Below are 25,993 nucleotides of genomic sequence, written 5' to 3' on the forward strand. Positions count from 1 at the left end.
CAAACTGGGGGAGGAAATAATCAATCCAATCAAGGAAATACACAGAACTCCCAACAGAAAGGACCCAAGGAGGACAACACCAAGACACATAATAATTAAAATACCAAAGATCAAGTACAAGGACAGAGTTTTAAAGGCAGATAGAGAGAAGAAAAAGGTAACTTATAAAGTAAAACCCATCAGGCTATCATCAAACTTCTCAACAGAAACCTTACAAGCCAGAAGAGAATGGCATGATATATTTAATGCAATGAAACAGAAGGGCCTTGAACCAAGAATACTGTATCCAGCACGACTATCATTTAAATATGAAGGAGGGATTAAACAATTCTCAAACAAGCAAAAGTTGAGGGAATTTGCCTCCCACGAACCACCTCTAAAGGGTATTCTAGAGGGACTGTTCTAGATGGGAGCACACCTAAGACTAAACAGATGTCACCAGAGAAAATAAAATCACAGCAAAGAAAGCAGACCAACCAAATACTAACTAAAGGAAAAAAAAATCAACTACCCACTAAAAGCAGTTAAAGGAAACATGAAAGAGCACAGAACAACCAACATATAAAGAATGGAGGAGGAGGAATAAGAAGGGAGAGAAGAGAAGAATCGCCAGACAGTGTATGTAACAGCTCAATAAGCAAGCTAAGTTAGGCATTAAGATAGTAAAGAAGCTAACATTGAACCTTTGGTAACCACGAATCTAAAGCCTGCAATGGCAATAAGTACATATCTTTCAATAGTCACCCTAAATGTAAAGTTACTGAATGCACCAATCAAAAGACACAGAGTAATAGAATGGATAAAAGTAAGACCCATCTATATGATGCTTACAGAAACTCACCTCAAACCCAAAGACATGCACAGACTAAAAGTCAAGGGATGGAAAAACATATTTCATGAAAACAACAGAGAGAAGAAACCAGGGGTTGCAGTACTAGTATCAGACAAAATAGACTTCAAAACAAAGAAAGTAACAAGAGATAAAGAAGGACATTACATAATGATAAAGGGCTCAGTCCAACAAGAGGATATAACCATTCTAATTATATATACACCCAACACAGGAGCACCAGCATATGTGAAACAAATACTAACAGAACTAAAGGGGGAAATAGAAAGCAATGCATTCATTTTAGGAGACTTCAACACGCCACTCACCCCAAAGGATAGATCCACCGGAAAGAAAATAAGTAAGGACATGGAGACACTGAACAACACACTAGAACAGATGGACCTAATAGACATCTATAGAACTCCACATCCAAAAGCAACAGGATACACATTCTTCTAAAGTGCACATGGAACATTCTCCAGAATAGACCACATACTAGCCCACAAAAAGAGCCTCAGTAAATTCCTAAAGATTGAAATTCTACCAACCAACTTTTCAGACCACAAAGGTATAAAACTAGAAATAAATTCTACAAAGAAAACAAAAAGGCTCACAAACACATGGAAGCTTAACAACATGCTCCTAAATAATCAATGGCTCAATGAACTAATTAAAATAGAGATAATGGAATATATGGAAACAAATGACAAAAACACAAAGCCCCAACTTCTGTGGGATGCAGCGAAAGCAGTCTTAAGAGGAAACTATATAGCAATCCAGGCACACTTGAAGAAGGAAGAACAATCCCAAATGAATAGTCTAACATCACAATTACCAAAACTGGTAAAAGAAGAATAAATGAGGCCTAAAGTCAGCAGAAGGAGGGACATAATAAAGATCAGAGAAGAAATAAACAAAATTGAGAAGAATAAAACAATAGAAAAAAATCAATGAAAACAAGAGTGGGTCCTTTGAGAAAATAAAACAAAATAGATAAACCTCTAGCCAAACTTTTAAGAGAAAAAGAGAATCAACACACATCAACAGAATCAGAAACAATAATGGAAAAATAACGATAGACTCCACAGAAATACAAAGAATTATTAAAGACTACTACAAAAACATATATGCTAACAAGCTAGAAAACCTAGAAGAAATGGACAATTTCCTAGAAAAATACAATCTTCCAAGAGTGACCAAAGAAGAAACACAAAAGTTAAAGAAACCAATTACAAGCAAAGAAATTGAAATGGTAATCAAAAAACTACCCAAGAACAAAAACCCTGGGCCAGACGGATTTACCTCAGAATTTTATCAGACACACAGAGAAGACATAATACCCATTCTCCTTAAAGTTTTACAAAAAATAGAAGAGGAGGGAATACTCCCAAACTCATTCTATGAAGCCAACATCACCCTAATACCAAAACCAGGCAAAGACCCCACCAAAAAAGAAAATTACAGACCAATATACATGATGAATGTAGATGCAAAAATACTCAATAAAATATTAGCAAACTGAATTCAAAAATATATCAAAACGATCATACACCATGACCAAGTGGGATTCATCCCAGGGATGCAAGGATGGTACAACATTTGAAAATCCATCAACAAAAAGAAGGACAAATACCACATGACCATCTCCATAGATGCTGAAACAGCATTTGACAAAATTCAACATTCATTCATTATAAAAACTCTCAGCAAAATGGGTATAGAGGGCAAGTACGTCAACATAATAAAGGCCATATATGATAAACCCACAGCCAACATCATACTGAACAATGAGAAGCTGAAAGCTTTTCCTCTGAGATCAGGAACAAGACAGGGATGCCCACTCTTCCCACTGTTATTCAACGTGGTACTGGAGGTCCTAGCCACAGCAATCAGACAAAACAAAGAAATACAAGGAATCCAGATTGGTAAAGAAGAAGTTAAACTGTCACTATTTGCAGATGACATGATATTGTACATAAAAAACCCTAAAGACTCCACTCCAAAACTGATAGAACTGATAATGGAATACAGAAAAGTTGCAGGATACCAAAGTAACACACAGAAATCTGTGGCTTTACTATACACTTACAATTAACCAATAAAAAGAGAAATCAGGAAAACAACTCCATTCACAATTGCATCAAAAAGAATAAAATACCTAGGAATAAACCTAACCAAAGAAGTGAAAGACTTATACTCTGAAAACCACAAGTTACTCTTAAGAGAAATTAAAGGGGACACTAACAAATGGAAACTCATCCCATGCTCTTCTCTAGGAAGAATTAATATCATCAAAGTGGCAATCCTGCCCATAGTAATATACATATTGGACGTAATCCCTATCAAATTACCAGCAACATTCTTCAATGAACTGGAACAAATAGTTCAAAAATTCATATGGAATCATCAAAGATCCTGAATACCCAAAGCAATCCTGAGAAGGAAGAATAAAATTTGGGGGTATCTTACTCCCCAACTTCAAGCTCTACTACAAAGCCACTGTAATCAAGACAACTTGGTACAGGCGCAAGAACAGAACCACAGACCAGTGGAACAGAATAGAGACTCCAGACATTAACGAAACATATATGGTTAAGTAATATACGATAAAGGAGCCATAGACATACAATGGGGAAATGACAGTCTCTTCAGCAGATGGTGCTGGCAAACCTGGACAGCTACATATAAGAGAATGAAACTGGATCACTGTCTAACCCCATAAACAAAAGTAAATTCGAAATCGATCAAAGACCTGAATGTAAGTCATGAAACCATAATACTCTTAGAAAAAAACATAGGCAAAAATCTCTTGGACATAAAAATGACTGACTTCTTCATGAACATATCTCCCTGGGCAAGGAAACAAAAGCAAAAATGAACAAGTGGGACTACATCAAGCTGAAAAGCTTCTGTACAGCAAAGGACACCATCAATAGAACAAAAAGGCACCCTACAGTATGGGAGAATATATTTGTAAATGACAGATCTGATAAAGGCTTGAGATCCAAAATATATAAAGAGCTCACATGCCTCAACAAACAAAATGCAAATAATCCAATTAAAAAATGGGCAGAGGACATTAGTAGACAGTTCTCCAAAGAAGAAATTCAGATGGCCAACAGACACATGAAAAGATGCTCCACATCGCTAGTTATCAGAGAAATGCAAATTAAAACCACAATGAGGTATCACCTCACACCAGTAAGGATGGCTATCAACATCCAAAAACAACAACAAATGTTGGTGAGGTTGTGGAGAAAGGGGAACTCTCCTACATTGCTGGTGGGAATGTAAATTAGTACAACCACTGTGGAAAGCAGTATGGAGGTTCCTCAAAATCCTCAAAATAGACATACCATTCGACCCAGGAATTCCACTTCTAGAAATTTACCCTAAGAATGCATCAGCCCAGTTTGAAAAAGACAGATGCACCCCTATGTTTATCGCAGCACTTTTTACAATAGCCAAGAAATGGAAGCAACCTAAGTGTCCATCAGTAGAAGAATGGATAAAGAAGATGTGGTATATATACACAATGGAATATTATTCAGCCATAAGAAGAAAACAAATCCTACCATTTGCAACAACATGGATGGAGCTAGAGGGTATTATGCTCAGTGAAATAAGCCAAGTGGAGAAAGACAAATACCAAATGATTTCACTCATATGTGGAGTATAAGAATAAAGAAAAACTGAAGGAACAAAACAGCAGCAGAATCACAGAACCCAAGAATGGACTAACAGTTACCAAAGGGAAAGGGACTGGGGAGAATGGGAGGGAAAGGAGGGATAAGGGCAGGGAAGAAGAAAGAGGGTATTACGATTAGCATGTATAACATGAGGGGGGAGGAATGGGGAGGGCTGTGCAACACAGAGAAGACAAGTAGTGACTCTACAACGTCTTACTATGCTGATGGACAGAGATTGTAATGGGGTTTGAAGAGGGGGACTTGGTGAAGAGGAGACCCTATTAAACATAATGTTCTTCATGTAATTGTAGATTAATGATAACAACACCAACAGAAAAAAAACAGAAATAAAATGCCGGTAAGTCACTGTTTATTATTTACATACTGTGTACGTTATCTGTAGAATATATTCCTTTGTAAGGAATGAAAGTGTACCTTTAAAGCCACAATTTCATCCGTGCCATCTTCCCCTGCTTTAGTCCAATCTCTGAAACCTCTACCACATGCTGTAATTTTCCATAAGGAAAAAGGTTTCCTTCTCTAGCCAACCTTTCTATTCACATTTGTTCCCTTTGTTTTAAAAATTATGATTCCTGTCAGAAAAGTCCCCTTACACACAGTGTAGTAAAATGTTAAAACTCAAATGTTTCATGAAATGACATCTCTGTGTGATGTTCTGGTAAAGGTAGCAAGATTCCAGACAGAGGAGTTAGAATCAGAAGGTCCTTTCAGCAAACCTTTCTTGGATCTCTTTATACAAGTGGTTTAGGGCTCAACAGTCTATGACATAGAGAATAAAGATGCCATCATCTATCCATAGGGAAACAGTAAGGACTTAGCAAGGAGTTCATTTTGAATTTTAAATACAGTGCTCGCAGTTAACATAACAAATTAATTTCCCCAGAATAGATCACTTAAAGGTCAGTTCATACATTTAGTTTCTTTTGGTTTATGCTATGGAACCCCTTTGAGGTTGCCTAAAAGGTAAACTGAATGCCTTTTAGGTTGGTAGAAGTGTCCCCTGGTTTTAGACCAAATGCCTTCCTGCAGAGAGTAGCTTAGTTGAGCAGAGCCCTAAGGGCACACCGCAGGTGCTCCGCCCTCAGACTGGCACACAGTGCAGCTTTCATCTGTCCGCACTCAAGCAACACAGATGCATACACAGGAAGGAAAGAAGCAAGAAATGAAGGAGGGATCTTCTTCAGCCACAAAGGAATCTGCAGAAATATGCCACAAAGGGATGCGGTCCACATGGTGAAATATGTGAAGTGATTCACAAAGTTGAACAAAAGCAGGAAAACCTCCAAGATCTCCACTTCTCACACCTTCAGTGGAATTAGGACAGCCCCTCCTCTGGCTGGGACAACCTATGTGCTTGGTATAAGACCACCCCTCAGCAGGACTCTGCAGACCTAGAACCCAATATCCACACTGCCTGCTTCCCATCCCACTCCCTGTGCTCATAGCATTGGGACCATCAAGACTAACTTCCCATCTTTTATCCCTATTAACAACAGACACAGTGAGAAGACCAGGTCACTTCTCAGTCCTCCAACTTTTGTGGCTCTATGGTCTCCATCATCCAAAGCCCTTTTTATGTGCCTTCTGGAACTCACAGGCAGCCTTCAGCAAAAATCCTCTGTATCCTTGGCCCCCTCTCCGTATCTCCCTCCATCTTCCTACTCTAACTGTAACCGGCTGTTCCCTGAGGACACTCCTCCTCACACCCCAACCCTCTCAAGTGGTGGCTGTTTTCTCACCACAATTCCTTGAAACACAGGGCTACAGGTGGTGTGGGTGACCTTATTTCTTCTTTTTACCACATCTACACCATTGTCTTTCCCTTCCCTTTCTATAAAACTTCTGAGCTTTGAGTCACACAAAATCAGACTACTACCCTCTCTCATTCTGAAAAGATCTGGGTTCCTGGCTCCCTGCCACTCTCCACTGCTGTGGCCATAATTCTAAGTGAATTCAGTATTCACAGAGCTGACCCTCCCGAGTCCTGGTCCTCAACCATAACTCCAAGGTCACACACACCAGGTCTTAAATAATTCCTTCATGTTACTCTCCAACCACCACACCTCCTCCCTGTCAGTTCTCTGCCTCTGGTGCCCCAACTTCAGGAACCTCAGGGAGACCACTTTTCACTGTCCCTTAGCCTCCTCAGGGCTGGTCTCACCTCCTTAACCAGCTGAATCCCTTGTTCAACTGCCAGAACTTCTGCCTTCCCAAGTGGGGAGGGAGTACATCCCATTCTCGTGTGGACCTGCTCACTTGGCAAATCTACCGCCCGGTTAAGTTCATTACTCCACTCAACGCACACAGAGGTCCAGAGGGAGGAATAACACACAGGGCCACCGAACACTCTCACTTTAAATCCGTGGCCTCAGTGAGCCTTTCACATTCCCCAGGCAAATGGCAAAAGTCTTCCAAATTTATTGTTTGCAATTTTTCTCCTCCCATTCTCTCCAGAATCCACAGGAGTTTGAAAAGGTTTTGTAAAAATGAACTGACATTAAATAATGTCACCAGATTTTAGACTGAAGCAAATTCAATTCTGTGTAAGTAAATTTTAAATGAAATGTACTTAAAGTTTCTAAGTTGGTACCTGTGTCCTGAATAAGAATGTTTCTAAAGATTCCCCTTAGCACAAATTTCTTATGATAAAACTGAAAATGGAAAATAGGTGACAGAGTACATTAGAGATTCAAGCTCACTAGCCAAATTCCTTCTAGCTTACCCTGAATCATTAGAAAAGGGGCTCCTTTCCCTCTGGCCCAAAAGAACGTCCATTAGCTGCAGGCAGATGGTTTTATTCTTTGGGTCCAAAAATTTTAGGGCATTTTTAATGGAGAATAAAATTATCAAAAACTCTCAAAAGGTTTTATGGATGCTTTTTGTGCACTGGGTCAACAGGGTACAATTTCTCAATGTCAAAGAATGTTATGATGATACTAGAGGAAAACATCCATATTAGAAAAAGAAAACCAGATTAAGGAATGACAAAGCACTAATTTCATTTGCTAAGTGACCTTTTCTCCTATAAAATGCATTCTGACTTCCCAGCCCTGCCATGGAGAACACTCAGTGTGCATGCTACCTGATTTAAATTGCAGGTGTTTAGGATACCCAGTGAATAGCCAATGAAGGAAATTACTAGTTCCTTTGAAAAATAAGCAACACTCAGTTAAATGGTTCTGGAGGCCTATAAAAGTGTGCCAAAATACCTCCTTCAATGTGGAGCACTCATTAATTTTCCTTTCATATTTGGGTAAATATTCAAGGTAAAATGATAAATTTGACTACATGTGCTGTCATAAAAGCTTACCTAGGCAGGCACTTACATATTCCACACCACAGAACTGCACACCTACTTGATACCCTATTGCCTTGGAATTATTCTAGACTTTAAGCTCCAAGGAAACAAGGACACTTTTCTTTACTATCACCTACTGTCATAGTATATATACAATTGAACTTCATAGATGCTCTATGAAAAAAGAGCCAGTCCTTCCATTCATTTAATGTGCTGCTTTATTTAGATGATGCTGCAAACCCTTGATCAGTCAGGCCAAATAGGTTTTAAATATTGTTATGATTTTTAAGAATGAGATGTGTTCATTGTACAAACAATTAAACTACACAGCAGAATACCAAGACAAAAATAAAAATCACTTGGAAAAAAACACTGCTAGGGTTTTATTGAATATTCTTTGTGTGTTCACATACATGCATATATTTATGAACCATTTATATAAATGGGCTCATATTATTTATGTTGGTCTGTGATCAGAATTGTTTTAACTTGCTATTACGGATATCCTCCCATAAAAAAAACAACCCTGCCATATCCTTTTTAATGGCTCTATAGCATTCCACAATAGACATTTACCATTATATAATAACAAGTCTCATACTAATGGATATTTAGTTTATTTCTAGTTTTTTCTTCCCAAACACAAAACTGCATTGGGAATCTGTATGCATGCATCTTGTAACAGCTGTGCAATTGTTCTCTCTAGACAGATTCTAGAATTTGAAAGGTTATAATAACATAAACCTAACCAACTAGAGTATTGCTCCAGAGGTCCCCACTCTTGCCAATGACAGTATACGCAACTTTATACTCGCTGCCAATGTTTTTCTACTTGCATGTTAGGGATATTGGCATGAACATGCTCTATGAATGTTTCAATCACATCTTTGAATCTTGTTTACAGTGATTTTCATCATAGAGGTTTTTAATTTTAAAACTTAGCAATTTTTTTAGTTTGATTTTCATGATATATATGAAAAGATTCCATCATTTCAAACTTTTAAAAATCATCAGTTTTTTCTGCTAGTATCATTATTCTTAACTTTCCTGTTATTAGAAACCCCGTTGATATCTGACAATACCACTATCATCCAGAAAAATACCCTTAAGTATAAAAACTCTGCAGACAATTTCATAGAGAATTCATTAACTACATGTTTGATCTTGTTCAGTCACATTTTCTGTAAATGTAAAAAAAGAAGAAGTTCTCTGCAAACTAATGTAGAATGATAAAACATGTCTCTATCATAGGACTATGTGTGCAAGCACGATGCAGAACACCCACTATATCTACAGGTTAAGCGGGCTCCCTTCCAGTATCTCCCTTCTCAAGGATTCCACCCCCACTGCTTTGCTCCTCTTCCCATGCATACTCCATGAATAATTTGTACATAAACCTGTAAAGTGAAGTTCTCTTTAGTTTTTGCCTTGGAATCTCTGGCTAGGCCCACATATGTAAAGAGGTTTGAATACAACAGGATCTCTTTCCATTCTACCTTCTGGGCTCATTTCAGAGAACCTCTGAAGTTTATTCTGAAACTACAAATTTTTAATTACAGTTATTACTTGCTCATCACTCATCTTTTGTCCACTCTCAATTTCTATAAATTTCAACACTCTATAAGACAAGGCTTCAAATATGACTCCAATGAGTTAGGGGAATTGAAAAAACTCAAAAGTTATAAAACACATAAATGATCACAGTACAGAGATCTAACAAGGGAACCAATAACTACAAGGAGAAAAGGCACAAAACCACTGTATACTGCTTTATAAACATCAAGCAAGAAAAACATATATAAGGTGTTCTCATTATCAAAATGTAAGAAGTACATTATCAAAATGTAAGCTATTCACATAAAGCTAAGCCATGGGACCCAAAGAAATTCAAAATCACAATACTTTAGCAATGAGTATTTTCACAGCATTCTCACAAAATTCATTCCAGGGCAGGGTAGTAATTCTGGGTTACAGACTAAGCTCTGCTATTCCCGAGCTACTGACCAGCCATGGGCAAGTCACTTCCCTGCTCTGGGCTGATAAACCTCAGATAAACACTGAAACATCACTAGCTTCCTAGGGCCCTATGGCAGCTCCCCATCATGGGCTTCTGTAGCTCTCGGTACCTCTAGCTATCATCAGACTTTTAATGGTTTGTCTGAAGTCTATCCTCTCCCCGTGATAGTACGTTCCATGTCTGTTCTCACCTCAGATACCCTGCGCCTTACACAGTACCTGGCACAGAAGTGAGTGAGATAATAATAAGAAATAATAAAATCAGTAAATTAATGATTACAAAATTAGTTGGTAAACCAGATGACCTCTCGGTACCTCTAGCTATCATCAGACTTTTAATGGTTTGTCTGAAGTCTATCCTCTCCCCGTGATAGTACGTTCCATGTCTGTTCTCACCTCAGATACCCTGCGCCTTACACAGTACCTGGCACAGAAGTGAGTGAGATAATAATAAGAAATAATAAAATCAGTAAATTAATGATCACAAAATTAGTTGGAAAACCAGATGACCTCTAGGGTACACTTAGATGTTAATGTATTAAGAGCATTTCTTCCCCTTGAATTTATAAATGTTCATGTTCAATTAGCTTAAAGTATTTATGGATCACCAAATTTGACTGGGGTCTTCTGCTTGGTCTACAGGGAGAAAAAGGGTAGCCAAGGATATATGAGAACTAGGTCCTATCCCTGACCTTCAAAGAAATGGATCTGGTTAGGAAAAAAATTGCATTAAACAACTAGGACAAAAGATTAGAATAGAACAAATTTAAGGAAAACAATGACTTCACCAGTGTGATGGAGAACTCAAAAGACAGGAAGTAATCTGAGTAGGACGAACTGGGATGATGCTCAGTTAGGAGTATACTACACAAAGAGGTATTCACTCGTCTGCAGCCACACAGCCAATGTTAGTGGTACCTAATGGAAAAGAACTTAGGCTTCTTCCATCTCCTGGTAGTGAAGGGGAAAGAAAGCCCCTAAGTCAAAAGTGGGGTTCATATTCCTATGACTGCAGGCTCTTCTCAACTCCTGCCATGTGCCTCCCATAGTACAGGCAACACAAAGAATGCAAGAGAGGTAGATGGCATGGCCCATCTAATTGTGGTGACAAGTAACTGAGGGAAAAAATTCCCATAACAAGGTCTCCCAGTCCAAAAAGTGTGGCCTCAAACTGTAACACCCAAAGCAGCAACGCCAGGTGAACAGGGAGACCTGGAGCAGATCTGTGAAACACGGCTTGACCATTGGCACCTCTTTGTCTCTTCTCTTTGGGCCTCTTGCCCCCTTGGGTGCATTCCTCCCCCATCACTTCTACCCTGGGAAGAGGGCTGATAGGCATAAGAGAGTAGCTACTACACTTAGCTACCTGCCTTGCAACCAGACAAAAGCCTGGAAGGGAACCCCAGGCTGACCCAATTTGGCAAAAAAGACATGTCTGACTAGGCAGTAATTCTGACAGTAGATCAAGGGGTGACTTGAAAAAGAGCCTGATACAAGACCTTCTTCCTTCCTTAAGAGCAAACAGTCCGAGGAGCTTCCTTGGCAGGGCTCAAACCCATCAGCAATTCTTCCTGAGTTCTGAGGGAACAGGAAGAGCTCCCAGGGGTAGAGCTCTGATGAGCCCACAGGGAAGGAAATTGAGAGCTTTATTTGAACATGAAGGTGAAGTAGGATATCTGACTAACACAAGTCAACATAAGAGCCATATATTTGAGCATCTGCATATCTCTCTTTCCATTTGCTTTTCTTATCTTGGTGCCCATAATTTTAAAATAAAAAAATTCAAAATCCATAGTTTAAAAAAAATCTAACTCACTCAGAAGCTGTATTTCTTGCTTCCTCCAACTATGAATGTTTCTGTGAGGAAGGACAGATACATGTCTGAGGCCCTGGTGTCTTCCCCGCCACACCCTTCAGAAGGATGAACAGGGAGCTTAGTGCAAAGCAGTGTCATAGTTTGTTACCACCTCCCTTTCTTTTCCATGACTCAAATGCGGGCACTCCTGCCATCATGTTCATGGAATACAAAGGCCGGGCAGCTCCGGTTGCCTGCCTGTAAAACATCTCTACTCATAGCAGTTACTCTAGATAACCTTTCTGATTACGAACAACAGAAAAAAAATGTATCCTAACTGTTCTCCAAAAGAGGTGTGGGGAAAATTGAAGTTCCTATGGCCAGGATCCTATCCAAAAGAGGAATCTGGGAACAACAATACATTGCAATGGATCCTTTCACACACCAAATATTCCCATGATATTTTAGGTAAAAATGTCTGAGGTAAAAAAAGACTAAACCATAAAATGTAGATAACTGGTAAGGGTACAGTTAGGAACACATGAATAACCAAAAAATGCAGAATTCATACAGTTCTACTTAAGTCTCTCATCAATAAACTCAGGAACAAAAAAAAACAGAGAAAATTAATTCAATGAGAATCACATTTATATCCAATTATAGCCCATGCAAACAAAAAAAATAAATCCAACAAAAACAAAATGCAAGCACTTACAATATTCTTACCTTGGGTAGAAAATATTTTAAATTATTTTGTGTTTGAGACAATAACAAAACTGGCAAAAAGGGAAAAAAAACTGAGAAGGGGCAGTAGGAATTAGGTTTTATGAAACCAAAATGTATAGCTCTAACATATGGCTGAAATCATTTGAAGAAGAGGTGGAGACCCATAACTGAAATAGTGTAAAGAAGGAAACACTGACATGCTTTAAGCTCCATAGTTGAGAAGGGCAGAGCTGCCAGGAGAGCATCCCCATTGTTTAAGAACACTGGCAGATTTATTCATGCTGAACATGTAATACTTGAGAATATACACAGGGCAGTCTGCTTAAATGAACTCCAAGGGTCTGTCCAAGCAATCCTGTTAATGTTATGTTGCATTTTATTAAATGATGTTCGGAATGAAAAGCCTGTTGGTAGGGCCCTGGAAAACTTTGTATTAAAAAGACATACCATTGGCTTAAAGATGGTGGCATTGAGAAGTGAGAAACCTCCTCTGCCCAAAACCACATGTAGTATGAAAATACAGCAAATACAACTAATCCTGAAAGAGCAACAGGAAAGAAGGCTGTGCCAGACTGCATACACATGGGGAAAACAATAGATCCCAAGGAAAAGGGTAAAATACCAAAGCTATGATCCAGAGGGATCCAAGCCCTTTGCCCACCACAGCTCACTGGAAGGAGAAAGAGAAACGGAACAGGGAGGGAGTGGAGGCCTAGGATTGCTGAACACCCATCACTGGAAATCTGCTCTGGAAGAATGAACCTACATTGAATAGTGCTCTGGAGATTACTGGGTGGGAAAGTGCAGATAGGTGGAAGACTTAGAGAGACTGAGATTCCAGCCACTTGTGGAAAACAGGTATCTACAACTAGCTGCTCTGGGACAAAGGAAAGGTGGGCAGTCTGAGAGACTACCCAACAGTGAGAGAGACTACCCAACAGTGAGAGGGCTGCTAAAGGGGCAAGGATTGCACAGAACTAGCAGCTCAGGAGAGAAGACAGGTGGACCAAATTGTCCAGGCACACTCTGCCCAGCAGGTTGGGAACTTTCAGGAGCTTCAGGTGCTCCATCCCCATAGCTGGCAACACAGCTACAAGGACCCCCACCATGACATGCAGCCTTCTGCTCCTTCCTCCCAGTCAGCACTGGCTCACAAACTGGCTTCCCCCACCATTGTGTCAGGCCAGCCAGAGGGAGGCCGCGTCTATGGGAGCTTCAAGTGCATAGCATAGAGGCTTCTCCCTGGGCACTTGGCCCACTGGCCCTGGCAGTGGAGGCAGGTCCTCTAGCTGGAAAGCAGGAAAGAGCTCTTTCCTCCCAAACGGAACCAGTGTCACTCACGTGGACCCAACCATCACTCCAGGGGCCAAGCAGCTCCAGAGATTAGAGCTCCTGGGCACTAGAGGGTGCCATATAAAAATATGAAATGTCAAAGGAACCTGGTTCAAACCAAAAGCCCACAAACACAAGAAAAAGAGTCAAGTGAAACTGAACTCATCAATCTTTCTGAAAGAGATTTCAAAATAAAAATCAGAAACAGGCTCCTGGAGCTACAGAAAAATACTCAAGAACTCTCAGATGAATTCAAGAATGAGATAAGATACAAACTTTGAAAAATACAGTTATCTGAAATGAAACATACAATGGAGGGATTTAAAAACAGATTAGATGAAGTACAGGAGACAGTAAATGAAATAGAAATTAGAGAACAGGAATACAAAGAAGCTGAGGCACAGGAGAAAAAAGGATCTCTAGGAATGAAAGAATATTTAGAGAAGTGTTGGACCAATCCAAATGGAACAATATTTGCATTACAGGGGTACCAGAAGAAGAATAGAGAAAAAAAGGGTAGAAGTATCTTTGAGGAGATAATTGCTCAAAACTTCCCCAATCTGGGGAAGGAGATATTCTCTCACACCATGGAGGTGGACAGATCTCCCAATACAGGGGAAGCAAGGATGACAACACCAAGACATAATTAAAATGGCAAAGATCAAGTATAGGACAGACTATTAAAAGCAGCCAGAGAGAGAAAAAAGATCACATACAAAGAAAAACCCATCAGGCTACCATCAGACTTCTCAGCAGAAACCTTACAGGCCAGAAGGGAGGGGCATGATGTATTTAATGCAAAGAAGCAGAAGGGCCTCGAACCAAGAATACTCTACCCAGCAAGGTTATCACTTAAATTTGAAGGAGGAATTAAACAATTTCCAGATAAGCAAAAGCTGAGAGAATTCACTTCAAACAAACCATCTCTACAGTGGATTTTTGAGAGCCTGCTATAGATGGAAGTGTTCCTAAGGCTAAATAGCTGTCACCAGAGGAAATAAAACCACAGCAAATAAAGTAGACCAATTAATTACTAAGCAAACACAAAATCAAATCAACTAATGCAAAAGCCAGTAAAGGGATAGACAAAGAGTACAGAATATGACACCTAATACATAAAGAATGGAGAAGAAGAAAAAAAAAGAACATTAAGGTTGTGTTTGTAATACCATACTAAGTGACTTAAGTTAGTCTGCTAGATAGCAAATAAGTTACCCTTGAACCTGTGGTAACCACGAATATAAAGTATGCAATGGCAATAAGTACATACCTATGGATAATCACCCTAAATATAAATGGTCTGAATGCACCAATCAAAAGACATAGAGTCACTGAATGGATAAAAATAACAAGACCCGTCTATATACTGCCTAGAAGAGACTTACTTCAAACCCAAAGACATACACTGATTGGAAGTAAAGGAATGGAAAAATATATTTCATGCAACTAATAGGGAGAAAAAAGCAGAAGTTGCAGTACTTGTATCAGACAAAATAGATGTGAAAATAAAGAAAGTAAAAAGAGACAAAGAAAGACATTACTGCCAAAGATGAGAAATGAGTGAATGCATTAGGCCAAATGTCCACAACTTCAAGTCCCAAGCCACAGCTCAAGAGAATCTGTGACAGTAGACTAAGTGCTCAACACAAACACAAACACATATAGTGGCTCAAGTTCAATACAAGTTTATTTCTGGTTCCTGTATCCACACTGAACAGTGAAGAGGTCAGTCAGGTCCTCCCTGATTCAGTGACCCAGGCACACCAGCTGACAAAGTCCTATTATCCTTAGAACAGTTTCCAGGCGGCCCTAGGCATCTTCTCCATTCCAGCAAGCTCGGAGTGGAAAACAGCATGGAGGAACTCACACGGACATTCTGTTTCCATGGTTTTTTCCTTGAAGTGGATCACACACTTTCCCACTTCCACTCACATTCAGTTGGCTAGAACTCCATCATACAGCCACACTGAAGCCCATGGGCTGCCTGGCACCTAGCTGTTATCATCATACAAAGCTGGCTCCAGCCCAACCAATATGACAGCATTAGGTTTACAGCATGGAGTCCCGAGTGAGACACTGGCACAGTAACCTCGGCTTAGTTGTATAACAACTACGTCTTGGTCACCTGGGTTCCTTAGCTGTAAAGTGCTCTGCATCCCTAACAGGGTCATGAGACTCCAAATGAGACACAGCAGCACTTCTCAGACTTTAATATGCATGCATAGCATCTGGGCATCTTGACAAAATGCAAATTTCAATCCAGTAGGTCCTGAGGCCTGAGATTCTGCATTTTTAACAAGCTCCCAGATGATACTAATACTGCTATTCTCTGACCACACCTTAAGAAAAAAAGAGAGAAGGAATTAGAGAATATTGTAGTAAACCACAAAGTAACTTGCAGATACAAAGAATGACTCCAGCACTGACTTTATCTGACCATACGTGCATTTCCAACTAACCAACTGCATCTGGATGGCAGGTGAAGAAAGGCAGCAGTGGTGAAGAAAAGACTGAGGAGTCCAGTGTAAGGTTTTAGGTTATGTTTTGGCCAGGTGCCAGACAGGATTTCATAGAGTCAAGGGAGTTTGGAGGGAGTTGGAAATGGAAAGAATTTAAGCGGTCTCTATTCTCTTATGTTCCAGACAGGGAAACAGACTCAGGGAAGTCAATGATGTCCCTCAAATCTCACAATAACTCAGTAGGGTGCTGGGATTAGAATGTAGAAATTTGACTTTTTCTGTTATTACATAAATTCAACTGACAGCTTCCTGAAGAAGGATAATCTTTATTCTTCTGATAAACCAAGACTACTTACTATGATCCATTTACTAAAAAAGGTACCAGAAGGTGGCATTCACTAGCTTAGGTGACCATATTACCAAAGATAGGCAAGGTGTCACAGATCACCATGAGATTTTCAAGCAGATATTCTGAAAAAATGTAGTGACCTCAACCAAAGTTATGGCTCACATGTTCAAAACATGACCTGAATACAAAATAACTTTTGTATACTTTCCAGCAAAAACAAGAATCTTTATTTTCAATATATATAACTGTGAGGCACTCCTATTTTGGAACAATTTTAACAAGAGAATTAGGGGTTTCAAACTCAAAAGGGAAATAAAATAATTAGCAGAGAAGGATGAGCAGCAGTTTCTGTGGTAAATCCTGGGGACAAATAAAGGAACCTTAACTTTTTTTATCTCTGACGTGTAAATTATTTTGCGTCTCTGAGATCATGGTGAGTCCTAGAAGCTTACAGAATGTGAAACAGAGGACTTCAGAAGAAGTAGACAGGAGTCAAAAACTCCAAGTCCTAAGTCAGAAATGCACTGACTATCTGGAAATCTGTGAGATTGGAGAAGGGAGCCTCTTAGGATGAATGTTATCTCCAATAACCCAATGTGACTTTGAAAGTATCTGAGAGTTGGAAAAAACCCTAGATACGGTTTAACTTATTTTTATTTTATACTCTTGCAAGAGTTGGAGGGAGTACTTACTGAACGTGGAATGATATCTGGAAATTAATACTTGCATATCCATTATTAATTTAAGATGGGCAAAACGCTATTAGCATCTTCATTTAGTGAAAGACTTTAAGCAGTTTAATAAAGGTAAATGTTCTAAGAACATCTATACGTTTATTTCTATACTCCATCCCATAATCCTCTTCCACCATAGTGTCTTTAGATCCTCAAAAATTCTCCCACCCTGGCAGTTGTCTACAACCTCCTCTAGATTCTAGATTTTTTACCCTATTTTTGTGTCACGGACCTGTTTGGCAGTCGAATGTATTGAATGTATAAGATAAAATTTGTAATATTATAAAGGATGTATACATGGAAATACTCTTCTATTCACACAGCCCTCAGAGTTCTATGGACCTAATTAAAGAACATCTGATCAGGCAGCAACTCGAAACCTGCTCAGGATCTAGTCAGTGAAGAAAAGAATGCAAAAAGAAGCTTGACCTTGACTTTCTGCCCAAACTCAATGCTATTCATGCTGTGGCTTTATAGTCCTACATTAAGAAATTAATCAGAGAATTTTCTTCACTCCAGCCCTGTAGACACAGCAACTTCTGCGTCTGGATGGCAGGTGAAGAAAGGCAGCAGTGGAGAAGAAGAGATTAAGAGGAGTCCAGGAGTAAGTCCTGGTTCTCTAACTAGGTCTCTGCCACTAACTAGCTCTGTTGGCTTGGTCAAGAAGCTTAGCTCTGAATTGAAACTCCCTGTCTATAAAATAAAAAGAATGAGTTAAACCACCTCTAGGGTTTTTTCCAACTCTCAATTACTAGAATTCTAAGACAATGCACAATCATTTCTCTGGGAAAAAATATTATTGAGATTTCTTTTTGCCCTAGGATTACAGTTAGAAAATACCTTCTGATGAGACCTTTTCAGAGGCTTTAGAAATACCTTATGAGAATCACCTAGTTATAGAATTTTAGAGTTGGAAGGGATCGTAAGAGACAGGTACTACCTCAGCAATTCCAGGGCCAGGCTAGAAAACTGAGGTTCAGCAAGAAAGGCAAAGAGCTTCTCTTGAGGTCACATAAAGAGGCAATGTTAATGGGCTATTGTGACTACTGCCATCTAGCACCAGCAGGATTTTAAGATTCTCCACAGTAAAGATTCTCAGTAGTAAAAGCTAGCTCATCAGTTCACTTGAAGGGAGACAGAAATAAACCTCAAATAAGCTGAGCCATGAGATGGGAACTGCGTGAGGAAGCAGGTGACCTGGGGTAATGACACCCAGAGGCAACATCCTCTGCCTGCAGCAGTCAAAACTTGAGGCCCGCACATACACTATAATCTCACTGGAAACAGCACCCACCTCCCTCAAATATCATGGCTACAAAATCTCCCTCAAAACAACAGTCAGTAACAGAGAACAGCTATTTCAAAAGAAGGGAATGGATGAATGAACCCTAGCTAATAAGATCAAGAAACCAAAGTTCAAGATTTGGATTAATACAATCTTGAAAGGACAGCATTAGCTAAGAAAATCTCAATATACTTGTTTAGGAATTTTCCATTTTTAGAAGAACTGATTAAGAATAACTTCGAGCTACCTTCTGTGGACAGCCCTAAAGTATAGTAATTACTTAACTAGCATTATTTTCTTTAATACTCTCACCACTATCTTCAGAGCATGTAATTATTGGATATTGATCAGGTTTAAAAGTCATACTTAACACTCCAAAGCCCCATCTGTGTCTAGGGTAGGTTTACGTGCAAAGAATTAGAAACTACGAAATTGCTGGGAATTTCAATTACATGATTTCAACCTCATGTTCAAATAGCCAACAACACATACACCAAGTACTTTCAAAACCTGTGCTGTATGCTGATGTCGGTTTACCCTCTTGCCTTCTCCCCTACACACAACCAGCAAAAGAGTCACAACCATTCCTCAATCCCCACAACACACATTTCTCCTACCTTGGATAAACAGTTTTGGATTTTAGAACTTTTCCCCTTTTTTTCAGATTCTCTTTGGGAGCTGACACAGCCTTTCAAAGTCTTCCAGACTAGACGTTATACACCGCTGGTTTTGCCAGCTCCTTAGTTCATCTCCTCCAGGAATTCCCAGAGACAGCAGCGCCATCTACCGGTAGGGAGGGCACAGCTTGTTTTCTGGAAGCCTTTGGCTGACATGAGCCAAGGACCTGAAAGAATGGCAGCCTAGATGTATGTCTTTATGAGCTTTTCTCTTGTAGAGCACACTGCAAGCATAACTGATGCTTACAACCTGAGACATGTAACCTCCACAGGAGTTTCAGTCATGAAGAGCAAGTGCTCTGGAAGCTACATAAAGCCCAGCCAGGTTAACCATTAATGAGACAGCTCGGTCTGGAAATGCCTCCTGAAGGCTCCTTTAAAGGCAAACAGTAGAGCCCCACTAAATTAAACATTTCCTGACTCTTTTTCCCCAGTGCTTCTCTGTCAGAAGATTTCCTGCTTGTTCCCTCTATCTTGTTAATGCTGTGGCAATGGTATCCCCCTCTATCTTACAGTATGTGTCATAGGCAAGGTGCTCAATGTAAAGGCTCTTATATTTACACAATGTGACACAGACCCTGCTCAAAGGACACTACTGCTTTGGCACGCAGGTCGGGCTCCAATCTCTCTCATTCAATCCCCATCCTCTCTGTCCCTGACCCAGGGGACAGAAATGACAGAAAGGAAGTGATTTTTTTTCATTACTTTGGAAGCAACCCTAGTGGGCTTTTATTGAATCAGAAAATAAACCCTTGTCCTGTAGGTCACTGAGGTACATTGCTTCCCTCACGATGAACTGAGACTGCCAATCTTCCTCTTTTCCCTTGGGTAACCTAATTAGTGTTTCTCACTAGACCTTTCAAAACCCCTGCCCTCCCTTCCACAGGCTAAATATAAACACGTATGCCCTTTGTGTAGTTTACATTAACATAAAAACATATGTTTTCAAACTATATCACTTACCCCCACCCTCAGAATTCCTTCCTCCCATACCACCAAAAAATAAGATGACAGTTTTAAATTGTTCCCACTAATTCGCCTCAAGCTCCAATGTAGCAGATGACAATTCATATTTCACTTTACTAGGGTCGTTTGTTATATTCCCAAAAAGCTTTGCAGCCACTTTTACTTTCATTCACCTCAGAAAACCACAAGTACATTTGTTGCAGCTGATCATTGTTAGCTCTGAATCCCCCTAACAAATTTAAATAAGAGTTCCCTTTCGATTTGCTTTCACTTGCCAAATAAATTGGTTTCTTAGTAAATGTAGGCATTTCGCAAGCATGAGATGTTTCTTAGATGTTTGAAAAATTTTGCTGTTTCCTAAAGAAACAAAACTTTGTATGCAGAAGAAAAAAGTAATAAAAGGGACTTGAAGTGTGGTAGATGTTTCAGAGAAATCAGTAGAGATTCTTACCCATTTCATACCAGAAAACGTTCTAAACGGATTACAGTAAAACTACAGAATACAGTAAAATCTTTGTGGTGATAGTTCGTTGGATCATTTCTTAACAGGTAGATTACCATATTCATCTAACAAATTAGTTTACCACGGGAAAACTGAAGTGACTTCTGTATTTCATTATAGGATGTACATTACGCCCTTGCTATTGCAGATCTGGGGAAATGGGGAAGAGGCAGGGGATGCCTTACACACAGGCCCCTTTTTCAAGCATGACTTAAAGGAGACATACCCTCCTGCCCCACCAACCACACACACACACACACATACACACAGCTTCAGCCCAGAAAAAACTTGGTTTACAGAGACCACCACCCCACCCCACCCCCACTCCCCAACAAAAATTCTATCATCTTGAAAAGAATCTTAATACGATGGTCGGGTCTGCAGTTCACTGCAGCCATTTCCCCCACAATTTACCAATCAGTTTCACTGTACCTCTAATTCCTCATTGTAGCCTCTCATTTAGACTGCTCCACCAATGCCCAGCTGCTTTTAAGACATTTTTTTTCCATCTCTTAACGAACCTCTGGATTCCTTAGACAAGATGAAAGCGTTCAATTTCTGCCTAACTTTGGGGTGACAGCTCGCGGCGAGGCCCAGGGCAGCTTTCTACGGGAAACATCTGGGCTCGGCCCGCCGGTCATGCCCCCACCCCTCCCGCACAGCTGCGCGAGGAATTCGGCTTCTCTCGCCGCCGCCGGATTAGTTCGAGTCCTGTGGCTTGGCCAAAGTGACGCTACATTTTTCTCTTCCTACCCACATGTGACAGGTCCTGCTGCATTAAAGCCATTTTCTCCCGGGTCTCAGCCTAGGTCCGGCGCTGTGACGCCCCCGCCCCACCACCCTCCCCGTTTACCTGGGGAGAGGGCCTGATATCAGCACACCTCCGGGCAATCCCCTCCGGCGGAGCCCTCTCCGGGGGATGAGGAGATACATTCAAAGGCACCGAGGGGGGCGGCTGAGCCCGGGTCGGCATCCTCCCAAAAGCGGGTCTCCGTGACTGGCAGACCCAAGACCTCCCCCAACCCAGCCCTCTCTATCTGACCAGTCCGCACGTGGCCGCGCGACAGGGAGGCCGCCCCGGGGCGGCGCTTACCTCTGGAGAAGCACTCCGGCTCCCTCCGACGGCTCGGGAGAATTCCCCGCCGCCGCGCACGCGCGCACTCGCGCTATCATGCCTTTGCGCCTCCGCGCGCGCCCCTCCGACAGGGCGCTGGTCCGCCCCGGGCCCTGTCCGTCAGTATCCGCGAGAGCCAATCCGTTCGCATGGGAGGACAGGGGCCGGTCACGTGGCCGGGACAGCCAATCATCAATTTGCCTTGGGAAACACCCACTCTGATGTCCCTGGAGGTTCGGTTGCTACCCTGCCCAGCCAGTGCGAGGTAGGCACAGAAGGCTGAGTGGGGGGGCTCGATTGCTGAATGACTACATCAGTTTATACCTCAAATTCTAAATATGAATAGGAATCACCTGGGTGTCCTGAGTTAGTATTTGGTTGGTCTGCTTCCTTTGGTGTGATTTTATTTTCTCTGCTGACGTCTATTTAGCCTTAGGAGTGCTTCCATCTAGAGCACTCCCTTTAAAATACCTTGTAGAGGTCGTTTGTGGGAGGCAAATTTCCTCAACTTTTGCTTGTCTGGGAATTGTTCAATCCCTCCTTCATATTTAAATGATAATTGTGCTGGATACAGCATTCTTAGTTCAAGGCCGTTCTGTTTCATTGCATTAAATATATCATGCCATTCTCTTCTGGCCCGTAAGGTTTCTGTTGAGAAGTTTGATGATAGCCTGATGGGTTATCCTTTGTATGTGATCTTTTTCTCAGTCTGGCTGCATTTAATACTCTGTCCTTGTCTTTGATCTTTGCCATTTTAATTATTATATGTCTTGGTGTTGTCCTCTTTGGGTCCCTTGTGTTGGGAGATCTGTGGGCCTCCATGGTCTGAGAGACTATTTCCTTCCCCAGTTTGGGGAAGTTTTCAGCAATTATTTCTTCAAAGACCCTTTCTATCCCTTTTGCTCTGTTCTTCTTCTGGTACCCCTATAATGCAAATATTGCTCCGTTTTGATTGGTCACACAGTTCTCTTAATATTCTTTCATTCCTGGAGATCCTTTTATCTCTCTCTGCCTCAGCTTCTCTGTATTCCTCTTCTCTGATTTTTATTCCATTAACAGTCTCTTGCACCTCATCCAGTCTGCTCTTAAGTCTTTCCAGAGGTTGTTTCATTTCTGTAGTCTCCCTCCTGACTTCATCCTTTAGCCCTTGCATATTTCTCTGCAGGTCCATCAGCATGGTTATGACCTTTGTTTTGAATTCTTTTTCAGGAAGATTGGTTATATCTATCTCCCCAGGCCCTCTCTCGGGGTTGTCTGGGTGATTCTTGACTGGACCAAATTCTTCTGCCTGTTCATGGAGATAGAGGTGGTCATAGGCAGGTGGCACATGTGTCAGCTGGGAGAACAAAGTCCCTTCCTGCTTGCTGGTCACCTTGCCCTTCTCCGCTGCCTGTGTCGGTTACCTGCACACGGGGGGCAGCGTCCGAGTTAATCCCTTTAGCTACCGTGGTCAGGGCAGCCCTCGGGGCAGCACAGAGCCCTATGGGGAGTGGCAGGCGCACCAGGTGTGCCTTCCTGCAAGAACTGCACCCCTTGGCACCTTGCCCCAGCTTCCTCTGCACCAGGCAGCTGCGCACCAGCCGCAGTGTCTGGGTCTGGCCTGGGCAGCTGTGTGCTGGGAGGAGATCTGGGCAGTTGCTGTGGGCGGGGCCGCTCTCTGGCTGCTCAGCCACTGTAGCAGGGTAGCGCCAGCCGGGGGGAATGAATGGCAGGCTGCTTATTGCCGTGAGGGGCTTCAAAGCTGTGTTGCCACCCAGAGGGTTAGGGCACCTAAAGTTCCTCAGGATTCCAGCCTGCTGGGCAGAGTGTGCTGAGATGATTCTGTCCAGCCGTGAAGCCCCTGTCCCTTTAAGACTTTCGAAAAGCTCTCACTTTTCTTTTGTCCCAGAGGAGCTGGCTGTGGGGACCCGCTTACAGATTTTACTTTTCCATTTCTCTATTATCCAATACACCATCCAATATGTGTCTGTGCTCACAGTGCAGATTACTAGGGCTGGTTATTTAGCAGTCCTGGGATTCCACTCCCTCCCTGCTCCGACTCCTTTCCTCCTGCTGGTGAGCTGGGGTGGGGGGCGCTCGGGTCCTGCCGGGTTGCAGCTTTGTATCTTACCCCATTCATGAGATGCTGAGTTCTTGCAGATGTGGATGTAGTCTGGCTGTTGTACCATATCTTCTGTTCTCTCAGATAGGCATAGTTGTATTTGCTGTATTTTCAAAAATATATATGGTTTTGGGAGGAGATTTCTGCTGCCCTACTCATGCCACCATCTTGGCTCCTCCCACCTGGGTGTCTTGTTACAAGGTGGATTCTAATCCAGTAAGTCTGGGAGGGGAACCTCAGAGTCTGCCTTTTCCACATGAGGATGATCTCCACCTGGAGCTTGGTAGAAAGTCTGGTTCCCAGTCCCAGACCTACTGGATTAGGTGCCTGTAAAATCTTGCTACAGAGAACACCTGTCAGAAAATGATAGTTGTAGCCCCTGCTCCATGTTATTTGAAAGTTCTCTGTGACTGAACATGGGTGTTCTGGTGACACTCACCATTTGGGCATTGGCTGAAGGTAAGTGTGTTTAATTCCCATATCACCTACCCTTAGTCTATGGAGCAGCACCCTATGCCTATTTGATGGTTGAAGTGTGGCAATTAGAAGTGGGGACTGAGTGTTCCTAATAAACGACACTGTCTACATATACCCTAAAGTATTGAGCATGCATGTCTGAGTGGCACTGTGCTACACTCTTGGCAGGAGAAGCTACATAAGTGGTTTCTGCTTTCTGGAAGTGTACAATGTCATAGAACTACACAGGTAGTCTTAGGAAAAAAGGAAAAACCATATGGGGAAAACATGCAGGGAGCTAATGGTCTCAATCTTGAACAATTCAGGCATAAGCCAGAGAAGTTGTAAAATAACCTACCTCAGGGATCTTAAAAATTGCCCACATACCCTTGTCAGGAATTTCAGAGTTGGGACATCAGGAAGCTCAGTGCCTCTGCCATCTCTCAACTTAAACTGCACCTAAGTGTTTTTATGCTGGCTAGCTTGAACCTTTGTTGTTTAGCATAGTCAAGCTCTTAAACTCAATAGTATATACCAAAGGATTCAAAGTCCTAAGTGCTAAATTCTCCAAAACCTTCCCCCAGTTATTCAGACCAGGTGGTATGACACTGCTTCAAGCAGTTTTCTCTCACTGTTCACCAAGTGATCAAACTGCCACTCAGAGAAAACTTCACCCTTGTCAGTCCGTCTTGGGCCTGTCTGCCTTATCAGCCCCCGAAGGGCAGCCTGCTTAGCCATCTCAGGCATTGTTCATCACAGTGTCCCTATGAGAGGTGGCATAGCACAGAACTCGGTTTCAAGGAACACATTGAACCTAGCACAACAATGGTTCTATTTTAAAGAATTCCAGGATATTCTCAATCCTCTTTACTGGGGTTTTACCAAATTCTGTTATATTTTTAATTAAGTGATTAGTGCCTGGATCGTAGAAAGCTATTGTTGAAGCAGAGTTATCCTATGGAGTGATATTTGCTGTAGTGAAGTATGACCTAGTTTTTTTTACTAAATTAGCGAGGTTTCCTCAGAACCTCTGCCAACACCAGCCATTTTGCTTGAAAATGACTCTATTTGCCACATCAGAAATATGGAATATAATGTGTGAGCCTGCAAACTAGCTTCCCTCCTGCTCTGACACTTTTAAAAATATATTTTACAACATTCAGATGGTGGAGAAATTTTTCTCACATTCTAAACTTGTAGCTTTATATACTGGGTAAAATAAGGACAGTCTCGCTGATATTTAACCAGAATGAATAATGTAAATTTTTAACTAGATAAAAGCATTATTTTTCTCTTTGTGAGTGTCATCATTGCAAAAAGAGGCAACAGGAAACAAAGAGATTCTTGTTGGAGGATAAGAATTTGAAAAAAGTACACCCAGGCTGTCATTCATTTCTGTTTCTCAGTCAGCTTGCCTCACATACATAACCTGGCTATCCTGTCTCAGGACATGGATATATTAATACCTGATATAAATCATGAGTTAGCTTAAGCAAGACTTCCCACTACCCCTGCACCAAAAATTGCTTAGCAAGAAATTTGGGTACATTTTCTAGAAGAAAGAGGTAAGATATAAACTACCAAGTCCCCCATCTCTCTAGCAATAAATAGCTGCTGTAAACTTAAATAATTTCATTCATG

The 25,993-nt window shown here is 41.3% G+C and overlaps 1 protein-coding gene and 1 long non-coding RNA gene across 6 annotated transcripts in view; both read right to left on the bottom strand.

Annotated features, from left to right (window-relative positions):
• The window catches only part of LOC118972708 (uncharacterized), a 350,716-nt gene extending 328,950 nt beyond the window's left edge, over positions 1-21,766 (bottom strand). Inside the window, exon 1 of the long non-coding RNA XR_012125010.1 lies at positions 21,535-21,766. This is a non-coding gene — a long non-coding RNA (uncharacterized lncRNA). The remainder of the gene's footprint in view (positions 1-21,534) is intronic.
• Positions 1-21,905, bottom strand: part of LOC108388360 (olfactory receptor 13G1-like) — a 135,166-nt gene extending 113,261 nt beyond the window's left edge. For 4 of the 5 annotated variants that reach the window (XM_073221558.1, XM_073221557.1, XM_073221556.1 and 1 more), the window contains exon 1: positions 21,775-21,905. The gene's annotated coding sequence lies outside the window, so the exon portion shown is untranslated. The remainder of the gene's footprint in view (positions 1-21,774) is intronic. The other variant, XM_073221555.1, reaches the window with a different exon arrangement.
• Between the last annotated feature and the right edge of the window lie 4,088 nt (positions 21,906-25,993).

The sequence above is a fragment of the Manis javanica genome, chromosome 14 (assembly GCF_040802235.1).
Source record: "Manis javanica isolate MJ-LG chromosome 14, MJ_LKY, whole genome shotgun sequence".
Lineage (NCBI taxonomy): Eukaryota > Metazoa > Chordata > Mammalia > Pholidota > Manidae > Manis > Manis javanica.